The 27,407-nt window shown below is 47.6% G+C and overlaps 1 long non-coding RNA gene across 1 annotated transcript in view; it reads right to left on the bottom strand.

Moving 5' to 3' along the window:
• The window catches only part of LOC128087921 (uncharacterized), a 32,510-nt gene extending 12,308 nt beyond the window's left edge, over nt 1–20,202 (bottom strand). Inside the window, exons 1-4 of the long non-coding RNA XR_008210074.1 lie at nt 20,099–20,202; nt 4,161–4,314; nt 2,576–2,631; nt 1,301–1,401 (exon numbers count right to left, since the gene is read on the bottom strand). This is a non-coding gene — a long non-coding RNA (uncharacterized LOC128087921). The remainder of the gene's footprint in view (nt 1–1,300; nt 1,402–2,575; nt 2,632–4,160; nt 4,315–20,098) is intronic.
• Nucleotides 20,203–27,407: the final 7,205 nt, after the last annotated feature.

Raw genomic sequence — 27,407 nt, 5'->3', positions numbered from 1 at the left:
TTACAATTTGGAAGCACCTGTTGTATTTCTACTTGCATTGTTATTTTTTATCAAGACAAATGTGATACTTTCAGTAGAAAGTGGTTATAAGCCTCCCATCTAGCATTATCTGGTTATTTTTAATTCATATTTTCAATATATATTTCAATATATTTCCACAGTATCCAGACCAGAAAAGAGCTCTTCAGATTTGCAGGCTTGGGTTGCAATGTCTGGTCACAAAGGCCATTAGATGTGATCCACAAGAGGCAATGGCTCTGCTGGCTTGCAAATCACATCCATCGCACTGCCCAGGCCTTTCAAATGTATTAGGGAAGTCAGATTCTTATGTCTGGAATCAGCATTCAACATGGACTGCTGCCTGATTTGAACAACCACCAATTCTCAGCTGATACCCTATCACTCTCTACAACTACTTGAAAGGAGGTTGTAGTGGGGTGGGTGTTGGCTTCTTGTCCTGCATAACTAGTGATAGGACAAGAAGGAATGGCCTGAAGTTGCACCAGGGGAGATTCAGGTTGGATATTAGGAAAAATTTCTTCTCCAAAAGAGTGATCAGGCACTGGAATGGGCTGCCAAGGGGGGGGGGTGGAGTCACTGTCCCTAGAGGTGTTCAAGAAACATTTAGATGTTGTACTGAAGGACATGGATTAGTGTGGAAATATTGGTGGTCGGTGGACAGTTGGACTGGGTGATCTTAGAGGTTTTTTTCAACCGTGATTCTATGATACCAAAGAAGTTTAAATCACCTATTGCTGATGAGACTATCACAGTGAAATAGCACAAAGCATTTTGACAGGTGAGCTGTGTCCCCAGTAAACATAAAATAAGAAGGATGTGTTTTACATAGGAGATGGGAATTCTTCCCCATAGATACACATGTGCATCCCCATTGGTTTTCTTGGAAACCACAGATACACTCCTGAATAAACAAATAACCACCACATCCCTTCTCCCAGGCTGAAAGTTTGTCCTAGCTTTCTCCTGCAACCTTAGTAGTGTGCCAGAAATTAGCAATGAAACCCTTAACCAGGCATTCCAAACAACAATATTTTTAATGTCTAGCACCCAGATCTCTGATTCAATCTTCACTTCAAATGCTGCATTTGCTAAAACCTTCAGAAATTTCTGGAAAGAGTTGCATAGGAAAGGTAATGACTGAGCATGTATGGAATTGCTCTATGGTTTTCAGATGGGCAAACATATGTGTGCACATCTCCTGTGTTTTGGGAAATTCCTGCTGTCCTTCTTATCAAAGCTTCAAGGGGATCTTCCTGTGCTCAAGCTGTGGGAACCTTACCTGGTTGAAAATCAGCAGCCCTCGTGCAGTTGTCTGTCCGGGAAGCGTCTGCACTCCAAAGACACAATAAAAAGCCGAGCTAACAGGGGCACAGCAGCAGCCTGGAGGGATACATCAAGGAGTGAGTGACCTGCTTGCCCTCTGAAAACTCCTAGCATTGAGAAGAATATCCTCATCTCATTAGCTGTAATGAGCTATTCATATTTTTCATTTCAGCATGGATCGTAAAAATAGTGACTGGAAAATCCAGGCTGCCTAGTAGGTCCTGTGCTGGTCACACTTCACTCAGTCCTCATCCAGTGGAAGAAAGGAAATTAAACTTTTTTTTTTTTTTTAAATCCTCAACCTACTAAGCCTGTTGGTCATGACTCCTATTTGGGGAAAGCTATGCTTTCTCCTCTTCCTTCTCTGTAGATCACACATACACACACACGCCGTGAAAACATCACCCTCATGACTGCTGACAAAACAGTGCCTGAAGGAATGTGTTGAATACAAGCATCCAAATAATAGAGCCAACAAAACATGTCAATATCTTAAATTCCAAACATAGGCTAATATCAAAAATCGTCCCAAAAAGCTGCACGTTTTTCCTAGATGGCCTGTTCAGCCTTCAGTAATTTGACTTAAAATGGCCAAAAATTAAATAAAAAGACCGTACTTGAAAGCAACCATTACTTCTCGATCTTTCAATGCTGGGTCTTCATTCATAGTTCTTCTGTTTACTTGTAATTTTTTCTCCCTCTTTCAGATGCTATCTTTAGTTATTTCTTTACCCCTTCTTTTCCATATTTGCTTGGCTTCCCTCTCATTTTCTACGGAGCCTGAGTCAGGCTTCCCCATGGAGCTCATTCACAGTCAAAAGTTTCTCAGTCAGGGAAACCTTCCACATCATCACATTTGTCAGTGCAGTTTCCATAGCTTTCATTACACCCTTGGGCTAAGGACCATGTGAGCCCTGGGCCTGGGGAAAGGAAGTTCACTCTTCCTGCTGTCTGTGGCAGCTGTCTTTAAGCATCCCAGATGGATTTCTTGAACACAGAATGGGAGAATTCCAGTTTGGGTTCAGTCCATAAGCAAATTTGTTTCATTCTCAGTTGTGCCATGCTCTTTGAAATTTCCACTGTTTGCTTCTGGGTTCATTACTGAGGTTCCAGTTAATATTTTTTAGAGATATGCTCCTTACTAGGAAGAAGCAGCTATTGGGGATGTATTCCGTGCTCAACCCTGCCACTCTGAGATACACCATTGATCTGAGGTAAGTAGAAGTCTTACCTGCTGATGTGTTTCCTCGCTCTCCTTCTACATCTGTGTGTAGCTGCCCTTCATACCTTGAAAAAATGCAAAATATTTGAGATCACCAGTGCTTGTTCCATAATATTTACTGTCTGGTCACATTTGTCTCTTGGTTCTTTCCGTCACCACTGATGATACAACACAAACATTTACCCAGCATCTTACTTGGCTGTAGTTTGTCCTACTCTATTTATCTGTTTTTTAAAAAAAAAAATTAATTTAATTCACATTATCAGCCCCTCCAGAAACACTGAGTTTGCTAAGTGAGAAAATATCCACCAGCCCATGAAAAGCCATGGCCACGTAGCATTGCGTGTGCTGAGAAATGTCCTGGTGCCAGTCCCAGCAGGGATTTGCGTGTAGGTGCACATTAAACGCTGCTTTGGTCCTTTTCACCATAAAGCACTAAATCTCAGGATCCCTTAATGCTCCCACCCAGGCTCACAGCAGGCATGTCTGGAGAGACATGCATTTAAGCATCTCTCAGTGCTGCTGAGGCACTTAGTTAAGCGTTCCCCTTTTGGGCCTCACTTTTGCTACTATGCACATTAGTGCTCAAGGCTATGCAGCTGCACTCCAGTTCATGCAGGATCGAGTTCCCCTGCCCTCTTTCTCCTGGCTTAGCACTTTTTCCTTTTTTTTTTTTTTTTTTTCTGCCCTGTACTCACGCATGCAACACTTCAGAGAGCAGCATGCCATTACGCTCAAAGAGAACATGCATGAGCGCTTCATAGCCCTCCACGCAGTCTTTTTACCAACTATTCCCTACAAAGACGTTGATCCAAAATCTGACTGAAGCCAGCAAAAGTCTTCCCGTTGGCCTTGGACCAGACCCAGAGCAAAGGACACAATTAGATGTGAACAGAGGCACAAATGAAAGGCAGCTTGCCTCCCACAAGGAGAAAACTCTATCTGAGGGCCAAACAGGCAATCCTTTTTGAGATGCATCTCTTTGCAGTGGACAACCTTCCAAGCCTGTGTTCTGTGTGACTTCCACTCGAGCAGCTTGCCAGGCACTCAGCGGTGGCTTTGGACTGTGAGGTGAAGACAGGGTGTGGGCACTGCCTCACTGTTTTAATCTGCCAGATTTGACTGTTTAATATATATTTTATTGTCTCATTTATTCTTTTTATAAGTCTTACTGTTACAAATATATTTAAATGGCAGCAGAAAATATGTCAACTGAACATGGTTGGGAGGGTCAAAAAGAAACCCAAATAAAAGCCCATATCTGATTTGGTGGAGAGGCAGATGTCTATTTTTCTTCTCGTTCTCTTTTTACTCCTGCATGCACCAATAAGACAAGAAGGAGATGTCTCAGACCAATTGCCTCCAGCTCTCAGTGAATGGACGACTTAAGAGTCTTCAAAACCCAACACTTCCTACTGCCTGCTACTCAGTGACTTGCAAACACATACTATGGTAGCACCACCCAACATGAAATAAAGTCCACAGTCAATGCAAATCATCCCTCGCTCTCCATTTTTCATACTGTTCTGTCTTGAAAATAACCTCATTTTAATGACTTATCTATCTAATTTAGATCTCAGTTCTTTCTACTCACATTAACATTGGTTTCAATGAATACAAATGTCTTATCTCAGCCAAAAGAAAATCCAGCAGATCCTTTTATCTGAGTTGTAAGATGATATGTTTGGACGAAGCGTCTAGCAGGGTCCTGCCAGAGCTCTGGTTTGTTTAAAATTTTCAGCAGTTATCTGGAAGCAGAAGTAGAAAAAAACATTAATTATATTCACAGTTGACATGAAGACTGGGGGAGGAAGGGGCAAACAAGAAGTTTATAGTGAGAACATAAATCAATTTACAATGATTTGAGAATTAGACAAGCATTACTCAAATTATGCAAATTCATAATATGTTAGAATGCAGTCTGGTTTCTTATCACATCTGGATAAACTGATGATATCATGGATGACACTATGTGCAGAAGGACCATGATAATAGCTTGCACCCACAATATGGATTACCCATTCTTTATGCTGTATTTAAATGGTGTAGAAATTCATAGAGACATAAAGATCTCAGCAGAAGAAAAATACTGAACTGGAAAGCAAGAAAGATGACAGAAAGACTCAAACAACTACTGCACATCTAGTTTGACCCTGTAGCCCTGTAAGAAGAATGAAGTTCAACTATTTAATTATCACAAATCCTGATCACAGTTCCATGTTGCTTTATTGCGTTTTAAGAACCATATGTAAATTATAATTTATTGCAAACCAGGTTAATTTACTTGTGAAATGACATAATGTGCAAAAGAAGTGAGAGAACTAGAAAAAAGTGGCTGTTATGCAAGAAAAAATAGCTCAGAAGCATTAGTCCACAGCCATTCATGGAGATTTCTGTCTGGTCTGCATGGGTGCAAGACACAGAATCAAGCCTCCTCGCAGGAAAAGCCTTCTTCTGGTCAGTGGATTATTGCAAGAGCCCAGAGACCTGCAGCTGTCATGAGTCACTGCCGAGCTGCAGTAAACCTAGCACATCACTGAGGTGTGTGCACAGAAAATGGACCCTGTCCCTTAGAGTAATAGAATGATAAAGGTCGGAAAAGACCTCTAAGACCATCTAGTCCAACTGTCCATCTACCACCAATATTGCCCACTAAATCATGTTCCTCAGAGTACCTCATCTGCACATTTCTTGAACACCTCCTGGGATGGTGACTTCACTACCTCTCTGGGCAGCCCATTCCAGTGCCTCACCGCTCCTTAGGATAATTTTTTCCTAATATCCAACATGAATCTTCCCTAGTACAATATGAGGCCATTCTCTCTCATCCTATCACTAGTTACCCAGGATAAGAGGCCAGCACCCACCCCACTACAACCTCCTTTCAGGCAGTTGTAGAGGGCAATAAGATCTCCCCTGAGCCTCATCTTCTCCACTTGAAACAGTCCCACTCAGCTTGAAGGCCAAACAGATGACAAATGAATGTCTGAACCATAAATTGCACACAAAGCCTCCTTCTTACTCTGGCTGCAGCCTACTACAGTCTCTTACTTCTCATTACCAGCTCATAGCTTGTTTCTCATATTCAGCCTGGCATCCTGGTCCTCCAGTTTGGCATCAGGCAATGTTTGGTTAAGAGTGAGATACCACAAAGGCAATACCACTGTAGCATCTATGCTAAGTTCATTCCCCTTATCTCTTCTTACCAGTTCACACAGGCTCCCTGTCCCAGCGCAACTCCTGTGCTCACCTTGGTCTTGCTCCTTTGGCTCCTTGTGTCATCAATACCAAAGAAATGACAATGCCTCTTTGAAATTGTGCTCAGATACTTGCCCCAGGCATTCACTTCTTTCTGAACCAAGCACTACCTGGAAACAAATACACCTGTGAATACTACAGTCTTCCTTACCTTCAGGCCTCCAAAATACTCTGTTCCATAATAAAATAGCAATGCAATTCTGACTAGATTACATCAGTATTTCAAAATACTCAAGACCAAAGTGCACAGCTATGGAAGTTAAGGTATGAACATTTTGAACAGAAGTCTTGAGCTTAGTTTTATCAGGTTCAGGTATTTTTAACAACCTGTCTCAGGTGCTTCAGCAGGCATGGCACAGTCAAGCCTTTGACTTGGCATCATGAGCAAAGCACCCCAGCTCTGCTCTTGCCTATAGGAAAACCACTAGGAATGAGACAGAACAATGGATCACTCACTCTAGTTATGATTTTCCTTTTTCACTGTTACAAGAGTCAGGGGCAGCATTTGTTCTCAGTTACAAGTATCTTAGGCTGGCAAAGGCCAACTCCACACATACCCCATTAGAGAGTTCCCAAGACCCAGCATGGTAGAATTTGACCTCAGTGTCCCTCAGTGTCTCTCTACTTCAAGGTAGCATGTCATGAAAGCCCAGGAGTTCAACTGACGTATCTGCACATGTCACTGAATAGCTAGAATGTTCCATGCCAAATTTCAGTATTGCACATGCACACCCCATGCCAGATTACTGTCAGGCTATATCTTTGTCAGTAAACTTGGCCATTGTTGCCATATGTTCATATATTCAGGCCAGCTGGTAAAGCACAGCCTACCAGCCTCTTAAGCAGGGTAGCAGCAAGCAAGCTGCCTACTGAGTATGGTCCCTGGCATTCTCCAGTTGCCAAATCAGGCCCCAGAATTGTTCAGAGCAAGTGGCAGCCTCAAAGGACCACGCTCACATCAGAGAACAAGCTAGCAGTTTACTAGCAAAGACAATTTTGTTCCCAGGCCAAGAAAGGCTATCAGGCATGCTTAGATTTACTATGTAGTATAGCCTCAGTCTCAGCATCTGTTTTTTTCCAGTGTGACTGATTATACAACAGTGTCCCAGAATGGAGAAGCAGCAAAGCTAAAAAGAGTTCAGATTGCATCCTTTGTATTGGAAGGCAAAAAGGTACATTCTCAGCATTCATACCCACTTCTTCTTAGAGCATGCTGAGCCAGATAAGTATATTTGCCTTTATCCAATCTGCTTGTGATAGGTAGGAAAATATACCTGAATGCATTCTTCAGCGCAATGTCTTTGGTCTTAAAGTTACTTCTGAGGTTTGCTAAAATTCTTCAGGAGTGCTTCACCCACAAGTACTTCTCAGTATAAACACACAGTTTTTAATAACATACTTTGGTGAATGACATTCAGAATTTGCTTCCTAACCCATAGCCAAGTTTAGAAGGAAACCACTGCTGAATGTAGCTTTCAATAAACATTTTAAGGGTGCAGATCTTCCCTCTGAGGCCTGTGGAATTACACATGGAACAACAAATATGGCAGACAAAATGGCTGCTCTGATCTTCCTTACTTCATTGCAAATTAGGAGTGATTCTTTCAACACTGGATTGTCTACCAGCAAAGATCTTGCACAAGAAGCTCATAATTGTATCTGACTTTACAGTCATTCTGAATCTAATATCAGCTCACACTGTGCCATCCACAGTGCAACCTCTAGTCTTATCTACATCTCAACCTTAGTGTGTTGCACCAGAGAAGTCAAACAGTTTAAATTGCAGAGCTTGACTGAACCAATCCATTTTGACTGCAGTTCTTAAGTATATCTTCTGGAAAACTGAGAGGGACGTCCCCGAAGTAGGTAGTAAACTGCAGTTGAAAACAGCAACAGATGCAGCTCTTTGCAGAGAATACTAGTTGCAAAACACAGAGCAATAGCTTTAGAACAGATGCTAAACTAAGGAATAAAATGCATATCCTTTGTGTCAAAATCAAGCATTAAAAGACAAAGCTGACTGCAAGAGATGCATTCCCTCTAGCTCTATACTCAGAGGGAACAACAGCAAAAAAAGAGTGTATAGTTACTGGCCACCTCCAAATGCAGTCTTATTCTCAGCACCTGATTGTCACAATGAGAATGGAAAAGAAGACAAGATTTAAGTCAGGGAACAACTTCAGCTGGAATAGAGCTCCAGGAACATTTAGGGCATGTCCACACTCAAGACAGAGGCACCTCTTTCACCTTTGTGCTGCCTGTGGGAGGCCACGAATAGATGAAGGGGGAGAAAAGGGAAGATGGAGAGGACTCCTGGCCACTGAAATCCTCCAACACAGAGGTACATCTGCAGTGCTGGAAGACAACTTGGTATGTGAAACAGAGTCATACTCATCCATTTTTCAGATTAACATGACCTCAGTGAAATCATAGCCCAGATTGGGTTTGTCTGTTTGCTGCTGGCCTCCTTGCTGTGGGCCAAGCACTGCATTATTAATTTGGACATAGAATGAACTTTTCAAAGTTCTTAAGGAGCTCATGTAATGGATGAAAATAGCACTTATGCCCTTAGCCTTTCTCAGAGTTTTGTTTGACTTCACCAAAAGAGCTGAGTCCTCAGGGTCATAGATTTGTGCCCCATCTCTTGGGAACTTAACTGAAGAAAAAAGTCACTCAAAGCCTTAACATACCGCCAAAATTAGACAACTCTTTACAAATAAGTGTGTATTTTTATTTTAGATCAATCTCACAAGAGAGGGAGGTAGTAGCAAATGAGGGGCATTGGAGCACAGACATACAGCTTATATAAGCAGAGGTCACAGCTCCCTGAGGGTGGACCTTCCAAAATCTTTGGCATCACACTCCTGGCTCCAGCCTCAAAATGATAAAATCATAGAATCCTTACGGTTGCAAGGGACTCATGAAGGCCATCTAATCCAAGTCTCCTGCAATGAACAGGGACAAGATCAGGTTGCCCAGAGCTTGATCCAGCCTTGCCTTTGGACAACCAGGGACAGAGCACCTTACATTCTTCATCAGTAGAGGAAGGCAGACAGGCAGGTAAGAATCAGAGTACTTTAACTTGGTCAGCTGATTGCCATTAGAAGAAAGACTACCTCAAGAAGTCAAGTGTGTTATCTTGGACTGTCAAATCCCAGCCCACATAGGGTTTTATGGGTCAATCTAGGAGAAACAAGTGGCAAGCTGTAGAGCCAGCTGACACAAATGAGCAGAGCACCATTACATTTCCAGTAGGTACATAATGAGGAGACTTGACCCAGCTGAGGGATGAACAGCAAATGGCTATGAAGTTAAAATCTTATGCTATTGATCTTTAGAAACAAAGCTGAAATTTTTTTCCTCTTAGTTCTGTTGTGTTTTTCCTCACAACAAATAGGACATACACTTTCAACTATCAGTCAAACAGTGAGTTCAAAAATGCCCATGCTGAGAGTGCAAAAGCCAAAGAGATTCAGCCAGGCACTTGAGTCCCAGGGGATTACCACTAAGGGCAGGGTGGGATAGTCAGCAGGTGAAAAGTGGCTTTCATCCCCTGAAGCCACCTACCTCCACTTTTGGAGGCCATTCTTCTCCAAGTCTCCCATTAGCTGCTTAGGACCTGCTGATAGGAACACAGAACATCCCTGAGCTTTTCTGAAGCTCAGAGGTAGCATAGAACGAATAAGCAAATCTGGGAGCAGCCTTCCCCTTCTTGCTGAATGTGCAGAGGCCAGAGAAAGAGGGAATAAGCAGCAACCTCGTTTTTACTGACAAGGAGCAGAGCTGGAAATAGATGGCCTCAAACGTGACAGACAAAGTCTCCAAGAGACACAAAACAGCTTTTGGCAACAGCCTGAAATTGTCTCATGGCAGCAGCATCCTCACTTTGCCCGAACAGCTGACAAAACTGCATGGCAACAGCAGAGCAACTGTGCTCTGCAGGCTGTCCTCATACCTTCTGCCTGCACTGTGCTGCAGCACTGGGACAGTGGAAGGCCAACCTCTTAGCTGTCCCAAACTGACATAGCACCACCACCTTCCCCTGATTCAGAGCAGACGAAACTCTGGCCCCTGTAATGCTTAAAATCCGAGGCAGGCTTTCACTGGATGCAAAAGAATACTCTGAGACACTTTGAAACCTGCGCTGCATGCTAGCGAGGAGCTAAGTGATTCCCAAGACCTTCAGTCAGACATGTCCGAACACACAGTGTACCCCATGCTCCCCCAGACACACAGATACCAAATACGCTTCCTGAGATGCACCGGGGTGAAGAAGAGCTTTCTAAGTCACTTCATTTTTACTGGAAACTCTGCACCAATCCTCCCACGTACGACGCGCCGTGTGCTCCTCGTAACCAGCATTGTCTGAACTTGTGGTATTTTCATAAAGGCTCCTGCCAAGCCAAAGGCACTCTGAGACACATCACCTTTGTCCAAAGGAGGATCCCAGCCGGAGCGAAGCGCAGAGAGCGTGACCTTTTCTACCAACAGGCACATAGGGATGTGAAATGAGTTCCTATTGAAAACTGCCACTCTGCCCACTTCCTGCAGCAGAAGGGGCACAGAGAGTGCAGGCAACAGCAGGCAATACAAAAAATCCTTTCACTGGACTCACAGGGAAATGGGAAGGTACAAATGAAGGCCTCTTTTTTAATTTTGTAAGATGGGTTGGCAGAAGCAGGTTATTGGGCTTGCACTGCGTGCAAAAGGAGGATTTTCCCTTTTTCTGGAATCCTGATTCATCTTCATTACTCAGTCATTCAAGCTTCCTTGGAAACAGAGTGCCACTGAGTTATTATGGCAGTCATAGATGAATTCAGCAGAAAAATATACATACAGCAATGAAAGAAAGTAAAACTGCTCTCCTTGTGCAGCCCTACAGAGAGACAGCCAGACAAAAGCATGAAAAAATTGACTGTCTGGCCAAGAATGAAATTGCTGGCAAGTCTAGTTTCAACCCTGCTATTAGCTCTCTCGCAGCTGCTCCAGCTACCCAAGCAGTGCTGAGATAAGTGCCTTCTCTCAAGTCTTTTTTTTTTTTATTATTTTCCTAATTGGGGGTAGTAGATTTATTTGCATACTAGCCTGCTTCTGATTAATACTTAAGGGCTAAGTCAGGTACCTTAAATAAATAAATAAATAAATAAGCACAAAAAGAGAGAGAAAAAAAAAAACTCTCAGAAGCATTCCTATGCCAAGGGATGAATGTCATCCTTCCTCTGCGGGCAGAGTGCTCCCCAGATGCATCACACATGGGGCAATACATCTGTGACAAACGGGCAGGACACAGCAGCTGTGCAAGGGAGGGGATCTGAGGGAGTCCACATGCACTGCTGAATTGCCCACTCAGGGCAATGGTAGGCAGAAAAGAGCAGCTGGGGGGGGAAGAGGGTGCACGGGGTGAGGCTGGCATCCTCTGCTGAGCAGTGATGGATGGGGTCAGGGCAGGTGACACTCGGGTCCAGACTGCTGGGATCCATGCTGGACCATGCATGCCCAGTGCATGACACTGCGCTCAACTTCAGGCTCATGGCAAGGTTTCCTCTCACTTTGGAGGTGTGTAAAGCACTTCTTTTGCAAATCCAGAAAAAGAAGGCACTGTGTATGGGTGGAACAGAAAAAGTTATGGAAGATTTGCCAAGAAAGTGCCTGTGCTCTTCTCGTTCCAATACATGGCAGGCTTAGAAAAACTGAAAAATACCAAAAGGCACCCAGGGATTGTTTTTTAGGAAACAAAAGAAGCACTTATGGGTTAGCTTTTCCACATTGCCACATTAGTAGATATACCAAACAGACAGCTTGATCCAGATGAGTCACGCTGCAGAAGAGGAACAATGACCCTTGTGTTCCTCCAGTACAAATTATTCATTTTTCTCTGTCAATAAAGCCTTTATATATATATATATACACACACACACACTCAATTGCTCCCAGGCAGCAAATGGGGAAGGTGTGGCTATCAGAAGATCACCCCCTCCCCTGGGGAGTCACATCTATTTGGTGGGGCGTCCGAACTCTGTGATGCCTTCAGGCAGGCCACAGCACCTTAAAATAACTTCAACACACCTCGTGCCGTGCCTGCATGCTGAATCAGCCCAGAGGTGTCAATCACATCCTGCCCTGCTTTCAGGTAGGATCACCTCAGCTGCTCCTATCCTCACTTTTGAACTTACAACTTCCTTTTGCAGAAATCAGAATGGGGTGTGTGTGTGTGTGTGTGTGCTTGTAATTCCTCAGTCTCCACAATAACAATTCCACCCTTTGAGCCTCCCTATTGGGAAACAGACCCTGCAGAACAGCAAGTTCCTCTTTCACAACAGCCAGTTGCTGAAAGGAGGCAGCGCAGCTTGGCAGCTAGAGCAGGAGACAGCAAACCTGGGCCATCCTCTTAGGAACGTATAGGAATTTTTCTACCAACAGGCATGCCAGTGTGATTTAACTCCACTGAATTAACTTGGCTCCTCGATCTTTTGCAAAAGTATCTGCTCATCTCAAAGGTATCAGTGCTCTGAGAGCTCATCTTGAGAGGCCAGGTCTCATTTTCAGATTGTCTGTACTGTTGCTGCAGTACACCCAGAATCCTAGAATAGATTAGGTTTGAAGGGACCCCAAATCCCACCCAGTTACAACCCCTGCTCTGGGCAGGGCTGCCACCACCAGCTCAGGCTGCCCAGGGCCCCATCCAACCTTGAACACCTCCAGGGATGGGGCACCCACAGCTTCTTTGGGCAGCTCTGCCAGTGCCTCACACTCTCTGAGTAAAGAATTTCTTCTTAATATCTCACCTAAGCCTCCCCTCTTTTAATTTATGGTTCAAAGTAGGTACTATTGGTTACAGTACCTGCTGCAGTACCTCATGCCTCATTTTCTACACCTGTAAACTGAGAGTAGAAAGACTGACCTTTGCAAAACACATTGAGTTGCATGTGCAAAGCACAGCGCTGCATCCTGCTGCTCTTCAATTTAGGAGCACACACTTCTTTGCTGCACCTTGCTGCCAGGGGGTCCCTAAGCTTGCAAGCTAAGTTACTGTATGGATTGCTAGCGGCTTAAGTAGAAGGCTGGGCGTGGCTCTGGGCAGCCTGGTCTAGTGGTTGGACCCAGCACATAGCAAGGGGGTTGAAACTAGATGATATTGTAGTCCTTTTCAACCCAGGCCATTCTCTGATTCTATGATTCAAGGAATAAAAAAGAAGAAAAAAAAAAACAGAAAATGACAAAAAGTTGTTTGTTTTTTTTTTTTTTAAAGGGGGGAGAAGAAAAAAAAGGAAAAAAAAAAAAAGTGTTGCTGTTTGATGGTTCCTCGGATAGCAGCCCGTTTCTGCGTTGCCCGTGGCAGCCGCAGGGTGGCGCTGCTGCTCCACGCCGCCCCGGCGCCTCGCAGCTGTATCGCGATCCGAGGCGGTCTGCGGTGCAGCTCCGCGGCGGAGCTCACGGCAGCGGGGCGTGACACAGTGTGTGCCTTCGGGAGGGACGGATGGGTTGTCAAGCATGCTGTAACACAGGCCTTTTGTGAACGATTAGTAATTTATAACGTGCTTTTTGGAGAGAACCTAGGGAAACAAACGTGTTTCCTTGGCTTTCTCTCCGATGACAAATGTCTTCTTTACTTTGCTTGCTCCCTCCCGACTCCCGGCTTTCACTCTCACCCCTGAGCCCGCTGAGCACTCGGTAACCCTATACCTGTCCACTCCTCTCGAAGTGAAATATCTCCCACAGCAGCTTCCTGGAGGGTAGGCTCAGGAGCGAAGCCCTTCCCTACATTCATCTAGACAACAATCTCTGCTCTGCAGCATACCCAGAGCTGACCTGGTAAGATCAGGCAAGCAACTCCATCCCGCTCCCCTATTTCTTCTCCTTCACCCCATCTAGTTGGGTTTTGTTCACCCTGAACCCCTGGAACAGCTTCTGTCTATGGACCGAGTGCTGTGCAGGGCAGTCCTGGAGGGAGGAAGAAGAAAAACGGCAGCGCGGCAGGGCCAAGGGCAGGCTGAGCCTAGCAAGCATCGTCTAGACTTTCAGTCTCATGATTCAGTGTGTCTGATGTAAAACTATTTAAATAAGAGTTATGTAAATAACGTGGCAGACAGATAGATTATTTAATATAATCAAAGTGAGATAAGGCCTGGGCCCCAATCCTTCCCTGAAGTACGGCTGCTTTGTGCCATCCTCACAACACAAACAGCCCTGAGGCCAGGAGACCCAGCCAAGGGAGGATCACCCCAGTGCAAGGAGATAGCCTCTTGGCTTGCAATCGGCTCCTGCATGGCTTCTCCATTCCTGAAGCCAAACAGAGGGGCAGCCACAAGAAATTTCAGCACTTGGCAGGCCTCTGCCACCATAACAGCACCTCAGAACCACTTCTATTCAGGATCCATCCTTCAAAATGTGCTGGAGAGGACCTGCCTTCCCCAGCACCAGCCAGGGACTGTGACAAGGGTGTGAAGTGGCTAGATAACAAGATGAACAAACTTTTCCCTCAACTCCTCGCCTTCCAGCAAGGCTATCCTCAAAAACAGAGCTGAAAACAGCGCTTCAGCTAAGGTAGCACTTCCCTCTCATTACCACATTATCACCTTTAGCATATTTGTCTGGGTTTTACTCTTTTCTGAACTTCCCAGGGAACATGTGCACCACAGCAACTGCAACCAGGGTAGGTCCATCTGAGCTAGCTCCAAGCCAGTGTTCTCAGAGACTGGCAGCAATGCACAGGGCTGCACAACTCGCTCCATGCTCTGTGGACAGTGCCCACGGGGCTGTGGCAAGCACAGGGCCAAGCTTGTGTTTGGTGACGTGTGCGAGAGCCGCTGCAGTGCAAATGCTCCCTTACGTAACACGATTTCCAGCAGCTCCCCCAGGACACCGGGTTTCCCACTAACTCAGTTTGTTTGCTTTTCACAGTGAGGTAACTGCACTTTCTTGACATTTCCCCTCTCTTGTCCTTTAAGCACAGAGGCCTGACTTGACCATCCTTATACTAAAATCAACACGCGGGCAAGCCTAGGTAAAGTTTAAGTAAGGCTGTGCTGTTGGCACTTTCTGCAGCACCATACCCTTTGCCTCTTCTTCCCATCCAGGTCACTCACCCTTCTCCTGACTGCACCTTTTTGGTTTTTTCTCCCATAAGTCGCACAGTACAGGCTCACCATAACCTTCTCACCCACTTCAGAGGGGAACATCCAGCCCTGCCTCCAGACATGGCCTGACCCACGTACAATCTTTGTGGTTGCGTGACCATGTCAGTTCAGGACAGCTCGTTTGTAAGCCAAGAAAGCTGAACAGGACTAACCCTCCTATGGGCAGATTTACTTAGGTACAAATATGCTTTGCACAGCTGCAGCGTTCTCCCACCTGGAAACGCAGGGTAGTTAGAGCAGTGCAGCTGCAACCAGTACTGGTGGTTTTTTTTACACACACACACATCAAGCAAGTGTGGCTTTAGCACATGCACAAACCAAGGAAAGCACATATGTCACTCTTCCTCACTGTCACCACAGTGGGCAACAATTCAGTGCATCCCCCCTCATCTCACAGATGGCAGTAACCACCTACAGACAACTTGAATAAGGAACAGATTTACTCAGACTTCCTCCACTCCTACCTTCTACCCAAATTAATGTTGGAGTAGATAAGGCTGTGGAGCATTTCCCTTCCCTTTTTCAAACCTTTCCTTAGTTTAAACAGTCTGACTCATCAGCAACACAAAGATGACAAAACGTCTATTCTCCTCCCCCCTACCTCAAATGTTTTGGCATGATTTTGCTATCAAATTAGGGTACTCAATCCATGCCAGTTGGATGGAAAAAAAAAAAAAAAAAGGACTCCTAGAACACTTATTGTATATGATTAGGATTCGGGGAGGGTGCGGAGCATAACATAATAGGCAGAAAGTGAAAACAGCCAAAGGAAACGCCTACACTCTTCCTTTACAAAAGCTGCTTGTTGTGTCTGTCTGAACAATTGTTCAGAAACCTGGAGGGGAACGAGAAGGAAAAAGATAACTGACTTTATTAAGAGCAAAAGATTGATGGAGCAATTGATTGCATTTAATTGGAACTGCACAAAGAAAGGAGAGGATTTCAGGTTATTTTCCCGGCCCTGCAAAGCAGTGCAGGCAGCAGCCCCAGCTCCCCAGCACTGAGCTTGTCCCGGGCAGCGCTCCTGGAAGCGGCTGGCTCTGGGAGCTGACCCCTTGCACAGCCCTGCCAACAGCAATGTCTGAGGCCTCAGGAAGGAGTAGGAACTCCAGAGTCGTGAGGTTAACCTCTGAGGTTGGTTTGCGCATGTGTTTCTTTCCAGACCATTTTTTATTTCGTGTCTCAGGAAAGCTGGGAATTGAGCCTGATGGGATGCTTTCCTCTGGAACAACAAGGCCTAGAAGGCTTATCGTTTCTATTTTGCCTTTATTTCCTCTTCCCCCCCCCCCCCCCCCACTTCTTTTTAAGAGAACAGCAAGATTCTTATCAATTAATTTCAGGACAGGGGCCTTCAAAAGAAAAGTGTAATCCATTTCTTAACTACCAGCTATGTGGTTGAACTTCACAAATCAAAGGGACAGAAACAGCACATTAATGGGGTATATTTTCACGAAGCAGAGGTTTTATTTCCCAGAGTCACATGCATAATAATGAAGCTGCAGCACAAGAGAGAACTAGCTCAGAGTTTCACAATCCTTTTTCCCCCCCATAACAATCCTCAAGGGGAAAAACGATAACGTGAATAAACAGCTAAAATAAAACTGAATGCAAGCTAACCACTTGGGAGTAACCAATTCCTCTTAATGTACTGTCATTACTGTACTGTATGTAGTACCTTATTTTTCCTCTTAAACAGCAGGAAGAACAGTTACTCATACTGCACAGATAAGAGTGTGATTTCCAGGGAAAACAAAAGTTCCAGCAGTTGGAGTTGGATTTGCTTTTGTTTAAAATCAAATTGCAAGGTACATGGGCCTCAAAGTTATCTAAACAGAACGGTCAGCACATAGAGGAGGCTGGAAGGGACCTCTCACAAACATCTCATCCAACACAAACGTCATTTATTTGCCTGGGAATAGTCTAGGTTAATAAATACAGAGGTTTGTTGCCTGTGAAGGCAAGGTGCTGAGCTGGATGGCCAGGATGCCCCGTGCAGGGCTGTTCTCTGGCTTCCCAGGTGCAGGCAGCAATACGCTGCAAGCTCTGTGCTCTGACGACACATTTCACATCCACCAATCCCATTTCCAACTCTAAGCAGAGAGAGCTTTACCTGAATGTTTTCAGATAAGCAGACTTTGTAAGAAAGCTAAGGGAGAGAGAAGACAGGATAAGTGCTGCTGTTCCTTCCAGTGTGAGCCAAAAGCCACATGAACATGACGAGGAAACAAATAACACCTTTTACACTGGGGCCAATGCCAAGCCCATGCCAAGTTCCTCAGGATGGGGAGACAGACTCAGAGAAGGAGGAATCAGCATGGGCTTGCCTCCCTTTCTCAGATACACACCTCCTGCAAGCCTCTCACTGTCACCTTATTTTCTGCCAGCAGTCACTGCTTTCCCAGCTCTGCCCACTGAGCCACTCATCCCTCATCAGCTCCACTCCAAACAAGCCAAGTCATAGAGTCAGTCATATAGTCCAACCGGGTCACATAGAACAGCTGGCCATATAGTCAGTCCATTGGGACTGAAACGGGATGGGGAAGCTCAACCTGAGCAACTCCACCTGCACACCCAGAGTCAGTGACCCCTGGCAGGACGGTGGTGACAAGCAGTGGAAAAAAGCATCCCTGGGACCCAAGAGGTCCCTGTCACTGAGCCTGTGTTGGCTTGCTCCCTGTGCACAGGGCTGCTGGAGCAGGGGTGCACACAGTTCTTCCCTTTTTGCAAACAGACCCATCACTCTGCAGCTACAATTACCTGTAGCTAGCACTCGTTAAGTGCTTTGAAGATTAAAAGTGCAGATACAAGTGTTAAATATTGTAATTATTCTTACTACATAACATCGCTGTACCGAAAGCAGGGAGGGGTTGTTTTTCCATGTTTGTATGTGGGAATACCATGACAGCTGCTCCTTTCTGTAAGTGAATTGCTGCCAATAACCTTGATAAGGAGTTATGCTTGAAGGAAAAGGACCGAGTCGGGGAGGTTTCTTGGAGTGCTACATACCACAGTGAAATTAAACGGAGCTCTTACCAGGGCTCCTCTGTCAGAGCTTATTGCTCTACGTGCTGATCACCTGAGATGCCTCTGGCTCCGGGAGGAGCAGCACTGACTCTCAGCACCTCACCATGGCTCCCTCACCCTCCACTAATCCCAAGCAGTTTGAGCCTCACTTCAGGCAGGCCCCACATCCTAAGGAAAAGCGTCACTATTGCCCATTTTCTTTCACTGCAAGACAGCTTCTGCTATGGAAACTTAGAGAAAGCATCAAATCAGATTCAGAATGTTGGAAAAGACCTCTAAGACCATCCAGTCCAACCATGAGCCCATCACCACCACATCCACTAAATGATACCTGTGGTGCAAGAGGACCCACTTTGCTTTTCCTTTTGTACTCTTGGGCATACGGAGCTGAAGCCACGAAGAAGGTTATTTCCACCCAAATATAAAGGACTCAGGTGAAGCAAGCACCTGAAGACTGCACTTATCCCCCTCAGAGGAGATAAGCAGAGGTGATTGCTGCAGCTGATAGCGCACAGAGGAGGTGTGGGCAGGTAGCAGGCTGAGAGGGCCTGGGTTACAGTTATTCATTTACTGCAGCTCCTCCAGGCTCCCAGGGGGCTTGCAGGTGCCTGGCACATATCTGGGAACTCATGGAGCAAGTTCTTGCCTAATCCAAAACCTACTGACAGCAACAGCACAAAATCTGGGATCAGTGAGACGGTTTGCAAGAAGAGCCATGTTCTTACATCTTCATTTTATGTTATTGAAAAAATACATTAAAAAAAAAAAAAAAACACTAAAAACATATTTATTCTAGAATTTTAAAGCACATTTGGTGGTATGGCAGAAGGTGCAAAGGTGGCACAGGATGAAGGACTACTGAGAGAGAAGCTTGGGTGTGTCACAGGGGAAGGCAAAGGTAGGAGGAAGTGTAGGAGGTGATGCAGACAAGCTCACTAAATTGCAAGGCAAAATGTAGATTCTGTCCCCAAGCAAAACACCTCTGCACTGCTGTCAGGTCAAGCTAATAAAGCCAGCTCTTCAGAGCCTCCGCCATTTGGCTGCATTTCCTCTCTCACCAAGAGGAAAAATAATTAATGAGCAGCTTCTGTCTGGCAATCAGCAACTGTTTGTGTCATCATATATGGAGATGGCAGCCTTCCTGATCGCAGAACACACCTTCTTAAGTGGTGCAGCTTCTCCTCATTCAGCCTTGTGCATCGTGCCATCCACAGCACTCCTGCTGTGAAAGGTTCCAGCAAAGAACTCCTCCAAGGAGGGGATGCAAGTGGGCACAACCTATAAGATGTAGCTTGCTGAGCTCACTCAAGTCTTGGTACATTGGCCACAGCCAGGAAGACCATGCTCCAATATTTGCAGTCCTCACAGTGTAAGATTTGCAATAGAACATGAACATCGCTGGCAAAATGCATATTCATACTGGATTTAGTAACTAATAGAACAACTTCCTTTGTTTACTATGCAAAAAAACACAAGAAAATTAAGCTGATCTGGGAGTAGTCCAAGTCTCCGCTAAAAATGCCTTTGACAAAAGCTAACCTCTCTGCTTCTGAATAAATATTAGCAATTTGTTTGTGCATCGTTCAGCCAGTTTTGTAGATAGGCAAAGACAAACGAGTAGAGAACTTGATCATTTTCCCCCCCTCACACCAATTGTCAAATAAATTATTCACAAATACACGTTTCCATCATTCATCTAGCTCTAGACTAAACACTTTCTACTAAACTTGGTTTTCAGCATCATGTTTCAGTTTATGGTTACATTTTTCCCTGGGCAAAGCAAGTCAGTCATTAGACAGCTCTCGTAGGTTTCCACTAAACATGTTTGATTAAGTCTTTTACGAAGGAGAAGGTGGAGGAAATTGCGTTTTAAAGTTAATAGGGACATTTCCATTCACTTCAGTGGGAACCATACTAGAAGAGATAACATTATTCTGAAGATGCATATACTTAGTTCTGAAAAAAATCCCCCGAACCCAACAACCATGCCACCAAATGCCACATTTTATAACGGCCAGTCTTCAAACTGAACAGAATAAGAAACCAATCTCACCGCTGAGGCTGCCCAAAGAAGCAGCTCTCCCAAGGACACTACTTAGCACATAGCACGCACCTGATCCACCAGCACCACTAAGGCTCCAGCCTTGTTCGCTTTCCAGTGACTTAACTTCTACGTGCTCATGCACTGTGGTGATGCTGAGCTGGCACAGGTGTTCACCTTTAATTTCCCCAAGCCAGAGCCACAGCTGATGCAATTCAGCCTAATGGCTTGAGGAGCTGGCCTCGTTTGAAAGGAAAAGCAGAATTTGGAAAAAAAAATGAAGAAGAAGAGATTCAGAGATGGATTTCTGTACTGATTTACTGCGTGCCACGCAGCCATACGAGGTCAGGATGAGACACTTGGAGGGGACCTCTGAAATGAAATAACTGCATGAAGCTGCTACATTTAGAATTCATATAGGTAGGCAAATTGAAAAGCAGGCACACCTCGAGAGTACACCTTTGCTGCAGGTCAGCAAGAAAACTCTGTGTCATCTTTTTCTTCAAAGAGGTTTAGACGGCTGCTGCCATCCCCTAAACTTAGAAGAAAGAGGGACATGGTGTGCTATTCACTGTATGCAAATCTGTGACAAACATCACTGAAAGCAACACCTGCGTTCATCCCTGCAGAGAGCGATTGTTTTAATCAAGTGGTTACTGTAAGCCCTCCTCTTCCAAAGGAACTGGTACATTTCCAGCTCAATCCATTTTAGAGCAATCCATGAAGAGAACCCCCCAGATAATTGTGCTTATTCATTGTTAGCACATCAGCCCAAGATCCTGGACACAACCAGAAGCTAGATGGTATAGAAACACAGAAGAGGAGGCAGTCCCTACCTTGCCAAGATTACAATCTCAAAAGTCACAGGGGAAAAAAAAAATAATAGACAAACAGGCTCAGCAAATGTTGAAAGCTAGAGGTGTGGTGGAGGGCTCACATTCCTTGCCTTATTCAAAGTGGGGATGTGAGACAAGGCAGGGCTCTGGAGCAAAAAAGCTGCATGAGGAGACACAAACCTCTCCCCAGAAGCTCATTCGCTGCAGGCTCCTTTCAGAGGTCTCCTACCAGAAGAGCAGTTTGGATGTTAAGAGCAGAGTGGATGTTAAGAGGGGCATCAGCACTGGACTTAAGTGTAGGGCCCTTCTTTCTTCACCCAGCTCACGTGGCAGGCACAGCTCAAGGCTTTAAGAAGGACCAGTGTCTGCAAGACTTGCTGCCTGTATTTTCTTTCTCCCCAACCTGCCCTTCAGCCCTACTGCCAGAGCATGTCACCTGGAGTCCCTCCATCTGAAAACTATGCGAGTCTGACCTCTAAAACTCAGAAATATCCAGTGCAGAGCTGATGAGGATCTTCCTTTCAGATTCATCCCAAATCCCAAGCCATTATCTGTCGGATCAGCCCCCGCAGGCTCTCAGATACCACTCTGCCTCCTTCTCAGCACCCAGTGGGATTTTGGCAGAGCACAGGTGCCAAGGTGCTCTGATGCAGGTGGCTGTGGGCATGACTAGCAGCACTGCTCCCTGTGCTGGGAGCACAGGCAGAGGGTGGAGGTGGGATGGTCACACAGCCCCAGGCATGGGCAGCACTGCGGGTTTGAGGTTAGCGGTCCAAGCTCTGTGTCAGTGGAGGTGACACAGTGCCCATGAAGTTGGCCCATACAAGAGCTCTTCCACATTTCCTCCATGCAGTTCTCTCCACTTAATTTAAGTGCACCTAATCAGGAAATCTGTTTCATTGGCATATCTCACTTAGAAATCAGGGATGCTTACTAACAATGACTGCATCTTGATCGAGATGGTAATATCGCTTAATTGGGATGCCTTCAGGTATCTTAGTGGTTTGAGTTCTTTATGTCTCAAGCTCAAGCTAGTCTTGTCTGTCTGCTCCTCATAAAACAGCTTTCAGTTCCTCCTTGATAATGATACAGGCAAACGATGATGTAAGCTGCCCGAACATTTCTTGCTCCTGGCTGTCAGTTGCTGTGGGAGGGGCACATTACCTGCTGCTGTGGGTGTTCTTGCCACAGGGACAGCTGCGGGAGCTTTGGTCACCATCTCATGCAGAGCTTCCTGCTGTCCCCAAAGGCCTCTTGCCGTCCCCGTGGCCTCCTGCTCTCCCCACAGACCTTTTGCTGTCACCACTGTAACCAAGAGGAAAGAGCACGTGTAGAAGGAGAGCTGAAACGTGCCCCTGTGCCCAACCAGCCACACAGGTACCCCACAGTCAGACATGTAATTACTTCTAAACGTAAGCTTCAGCTGATAATCTCTGCTTCTCCTTCAGGAATTATCAAGTTAAACAGATAACTTCAATAACTTTTATAAATAATCCCTCAAGTGTCTCTTCTTTGCTAAAAAAACCTGTGCTTGTGGTTAGCAAGTGAAGCACTCCTAGCGCAATCACTCAGCATGGGACAGAGGCTTGTGACCTCTGCTGCTTTGCAGAACAGGGACTTGGCCCTACTTGGCCTGGATGGGACAGATGGGGCATTGCTTCGTTTGGAAACAGAGACCTACAGAACACCTGAGGTCAGTGCCAGTGGGACCCCAAGGTCCACTAATTTATGCATGGCTTGTTCTTTGTGGAAAACAGCGCCTACACCCTAAAGTTTCTGTTCTTTAATGCCTTCTTTCCCCTCTGCTTATTGCATTTTAGCACTGCTCCTTTCTGCATGCAAACAGCTGTAGCGCATTACGTCTGGCAGCGCACGAATAACTGTGCAGAGAGCATTTGTAGCCTCATAAAAGCACGTATGCAGATAGCAGAGCCTTACGACCTGCACTGCCTTTGCTCCTAGAGCCCTAAAGGAACACAGAGCTCCTCGGTGCGTTTGTGCTTACTGTACATCAATGCCTCGTAACGCTCCGAAATCCGCACACTCATTGATCTGCGCGTGCACGTCTTTGCACCCCCTCTGCAGCCATACGGAGGTGCAAAAGCCTGTGCTTCGAGTTTACGGGCAGCTTTATGGAGCCGTTTCGTCGGAGGCCGAGCAGGGCAGTAACGAGACAGAAAAGGGCAGCTTCAAAAAAAAAACAACAAAAAAACAGGAGCTCTTTTCCTGGAAACCGGCACTGTTTCATTCGCAGGTTTTACGGGCAAGCCTGGCAACCCATAAAGACATTCCTTGGCACGGCCGGAGAAATAGCGGCCCCGGCAGAGCTGGCACCGCGTCGCCGCGCACCGCACAGACCCGGCACTGCGCGGGGCTCCCGGGGGCCCGGCAGGTGCGCGGAGCGGCGCGGAGCGGTCGGTAGGGGGCGCCCGCGTCTCGCGTAGCGCCCGGTGTCGCGCAGGTGGCCGGAGGGTGCGGCGCGGGAGCTGCGCGGGCGCGGAGAAGCCATTGCCCCCCATCTGCCTGCCGCGGGGCAGCGCAGCCCTCCCGCAAACTCATTCCTGTGCTCAGCCCTCGGAATACTCGAGAGAAGGGAATGATGAGCGCGGGAGCTGATCCCTATCGGGTGCGTGATGAATCGCCAAGAGCTTATCGCTGCCCAGAGAGGAGCTGCCGCCTCGTTCTAGAGTAAATAAATCCTTTCTACAAATCGGTCTCTCTCCTCCCGCATACATGGCAATAGATGGGGATGGAGCAGGAGTCTTCCTCTCGCTCCCCGCTCCGCCGCCCCGCGAGGTTCCATTTGTGCGGTTCCAGAGAAGCCGGTGGGCTCAGCACCGCTCCAGCCTCGCCGCCCCTCCCGGAGAAAGGAAGGAAACAAGGGAGGAAAAGGAAAGCAAAAGGGACAAGGGACCTTGGAAAGAAAAAGAAAGAAAAAAATTAAATCAAATCCGTGTCTGGCTGTCTCCTTTGTCGTTTTAGGAGAGAGTTTTTAACCCCCACACCCCCTCAGTCCTCAAACGTTGTTTTTTCCGTGAGATGCCGGAGCTGTTGGGGACCCACTAGATTAAAGGGATTTATGCGGCTGCAGGTCGGTTTGGTCTTAGTGTTTTCTGTGTGACACCGCTCTGCCCCGAGTGCAGAAAGAACGCGAGCAGTTCCTCTCAGCGCGGTTCTGTTTGCGCTCCTGGTGCCGCGACACCTGTGTGTCACACGGACGGGACGAGGAACCTCGCGGGTTCCGACCGGTCCATGGCCCCGGCTCTGCTCTGGGAATTAAATGCAAAATTCGCCTTTAGACACCAAAAGTGAAACGAAGGCGTTGCGTTCGTGAAATACACGAAGCCGATGAGCGCTGCCGCATTTACGGTGAAGGGCAATTCATTTCCCATTCAAGAATGAGAGCCTAAAGGATGCCGGAGGGATGGAGAGTTCATTTTCGTATTAAGTCGTGTTGTTTATGTCTTAAAGACAAAAGCCACCCGGGACTGGAATAGTGCTCCGACTCAGCTGTGAAGTCGTCAGCCCACGACAACAGAAACAAAAATACGAACACAAACGCAAGCACAAATAAAGTACAAAACGCGCACACAGCCCCTGAGCTCGGGCCGCGCAGCACTGCAAGGGCAGAAGGTACAGTGCTGCCAAACCGGAGTGGGTGGGTCTGGCATAGAGCTGAGCACGGATTTTGGGGGTATGGCCTCTCTCCTGCTCCCCCCTCCCCGAAAAGATGAGAGCTGCTCTCCCTGCCCTCCGTTTGCGGAACGCGGAAAGCCGCATCCTGAGATGCGAAGAGCCGGGTTGGGTGGCTGGGCTCGGAGTTGCAGAGCTGCCGCTGTGATGTGGGAGCCAAAAGAAAGAGAGAAATGCAGCTCTGACTCCGTCTAAACACAAACAGCCCGGGGCCGGCGGGCGGGTCACCCCCGGGTCTCCCAGAGAGAGTCGGGGGGGCCCACCTGGCTTTGCCCAGGTCAGACGGCGGCCCCTCCGCCCAGCGCTCCGCTGCCATCCTTCTTACTGACATCTCCGTAAATACGGCCGCCAGCGGCCACACACGCGCCGAGCCCCGCGGCGCGGCTCCCCCGGCCCGACGCTGCCCGGCGGGGTCCCCGAGCCCGGCCCCGGCCCCTCCGGCTCCAGCCCCGCTCCGTGTGGGGCACTGAGCGATGCCGGCAGCCGGAGGCCGCGTTGGGTGCGCTTTCTGGAGCCCTTCGGGGAGGCGAAAGCCCAGCGCCGAGACCTCTTTCTGGGTGGTATCCCGAGAAAGCGGTGGGAAAGGCGCCCTTCCTGCCGCCCTCGCACCAAATATCACCGTACGAACATGCCACTCTCGCTCCTCACAATGGTGACTTTTGTGCCCCGCATGCAGAAACCAGAGTCGCGCTGCTGCGAGGTATGTAGCTTAGCACGCAGCCGGCAATTGCGTCAGTTCACAATTATAGAATCAGAGGGGCTATTGCAAAACGGGTTGAATGCAAACCACTCCGGATTAATGCCCCCCTTTCCTTCTTCCCTGAGCTGAAACCTCCGGGTGTTGGCACAGCCCCGCACATCGCCGGAGGAGCAAAGGGTCCACCGCGCAGTGAGCGCGCAGCGAATGGGAACGGCTGTGTCCGCGGTAACGCCGTGGGAACATCGCACGGCCCGGGAGCGTGGGGACGCGCTGACAGATCCTTTATTCCCCCCCCTTTCTTTCTGCCTGTTCTTTTCTCTCTCTTTTTTTTTTTTTTTTTTCTTCGGCAAAATAAGAGAGAGCTTTTGAAAATACCGAGTGTTGGGACGGACATACGGTTTTTGAAAATACCAAGTGTTGGGATGGATAAACAGCGCAGTGCTCGCACGTTTATTCGTTCTGCAGTCGTGAAGGAAAGGGGGAAACGCGCAGTGGGGCAGCAGCAGGTGAGCGACTGCAGACGGTGAAACACCACGGCTGTGTAGGACCGGGTATTCCCTTTTACAGCGCTGACATTTATTACCAAGAGGAGACCCGCGACGTTTGAATATGAAAAGGAGCAGATATCAGCCCGTATAAATTACTTCTTTGGTTCCTTGCACTGAAAGCACGCGTGTGCCTATTGAATAACCAACGGCTCTGTGCTGTGTGAGGAACGAACCGAGCGAAGGATGCGTCCCCACAGCAAAAGGCTGTGAAAGGGGCTCGGAACCGGGGGAACCCCGGGGTCCTCGGCCCGACGGGCGCTGTCACACGCTCGGGTGAGCGATGCCTCTCACCAACTCGCTCTCAGCGTCTTTCCCCCCACATACGCCGCCCCACAAAACAGATTTCGGCTCCTTCCTCCGGCCGACCGGTTCCGAACGCCAGCGGGGTCCCGGCTGGCAGCGGCCGAGGGCAGCGGAACGGACTTCGGGTCCCCGCGGGGCTGCCGGGACTTGTCCCGCAGGACACGGACGCGGTTCTCCCGGGTTTAAACGGCGAAATGAAATCCTCCTCGCTCCGATGGAGCAACGACCAGGGAGAGGGAGGGGGATGCTGGAAAAGAACGAACCGAGCCCTCACCCCTCGCCGCCTCTGCGCTCCCGTTGAAGAGTTATTCCCAACATCCCGTTACAGCCCATGTACGCTCTCAGACATTTCAACAAAGGCAGCAGCAATACGAATCAATTCTAGCCACGAGGTCCGGCCAAAGGGTATCAGGAGCATCCCCTTTCCCGCGCCTATTTCTTTTCGTTCCCGTGACACACACCTGACACGCACGGAGCGGAAAGCGGCACCGCAGTGGGGCACAAACGCCGCACCCCGGGCTCTGTGCAGGGTCCCCCCCCCAGGGAGAGCAGAGCCGCGCACCGCACCGCGTCCGTACACCGTGCGAATATTCCCTCCGCGCCCACGGGCGTGGGGAGAGGAAGAGGATCCGGAATGCGGGGAGGGGGAAAGGCCAGCGGGAGGGGGGTGAGCAGAGAAAATAATAATAACATATTGAGGGAAAGCGGGGGGCGAACAGAGAACATAATAACAATGAATTGAGGGGAGGGGGAGAAACACGCGTGGCGGAGAGCTCCGCGTGTGTGTGTGTGCATCGGTGAAACGCACGGACCTGTCCGCGCTCGTACGGCGCACGGGTGGACGCTCACGCGGCCTTGGTGCTCTCCTTCCCCCTCTCCACCCCCCGCGCACAAAATGTGCGCAAAATGCGCGCAGGCGACGGGGCCCCGCTCAAGCCCCAGACTCGGCGTGTGTGGCCGTAGCCGAGAGCCGCGGCTGCCGGCGCTGCGCGGGAGCTCTTTTCCCGTCTCTCTTTCTCCCTCTCTTCTTTTTTTTTTTTCCCTCTCTCTCTCTTTTTTTTTTTTTTTTTTCAGCCCGGTCTCGTTTTTTTTCCCTCCTCATTCAGAGCCGCGGGTGTTTCCCGGCCCCTATTGGCCGTCCGGACTCGGCGGGGCGGGGCCGAGCCGCTGCAAAAGGAGGAAAAGAAAAAAAAAAAGAGAGAGAGAGAGCAAGAGAGAGAGCGGAGAGAGAGGGGAGGAAAAAAAAAAAAAAAAAAAAAAAGAAAGAAAAAAAAAAAAGGAGAAAACCGTAAGTGCGTAAA

Source organism: Tympanuchus pallidicinctus, unplaced genomic scaffold (genome assembly GCF_026119805.1).
Source record: "Tympanuchus pallidicinctus isolate F22 unplaced genomic scaffold, pur_lepc_1.0 scaffold31, whole genome shotgun sequence".
In the NCBI taxonomy this organism is placed as follows: domain Eukaryota; kingdom Metazoa; phylum Chordata; class Aves; order Galliformes; family Phasianidae; genus Tympanuchus; species Tympanuchus pallidicinctus.
Note: the sequence above shows the minus strand (reverse complement) of the source record. Positions and strands in the feature narration are given on the sequence as shown.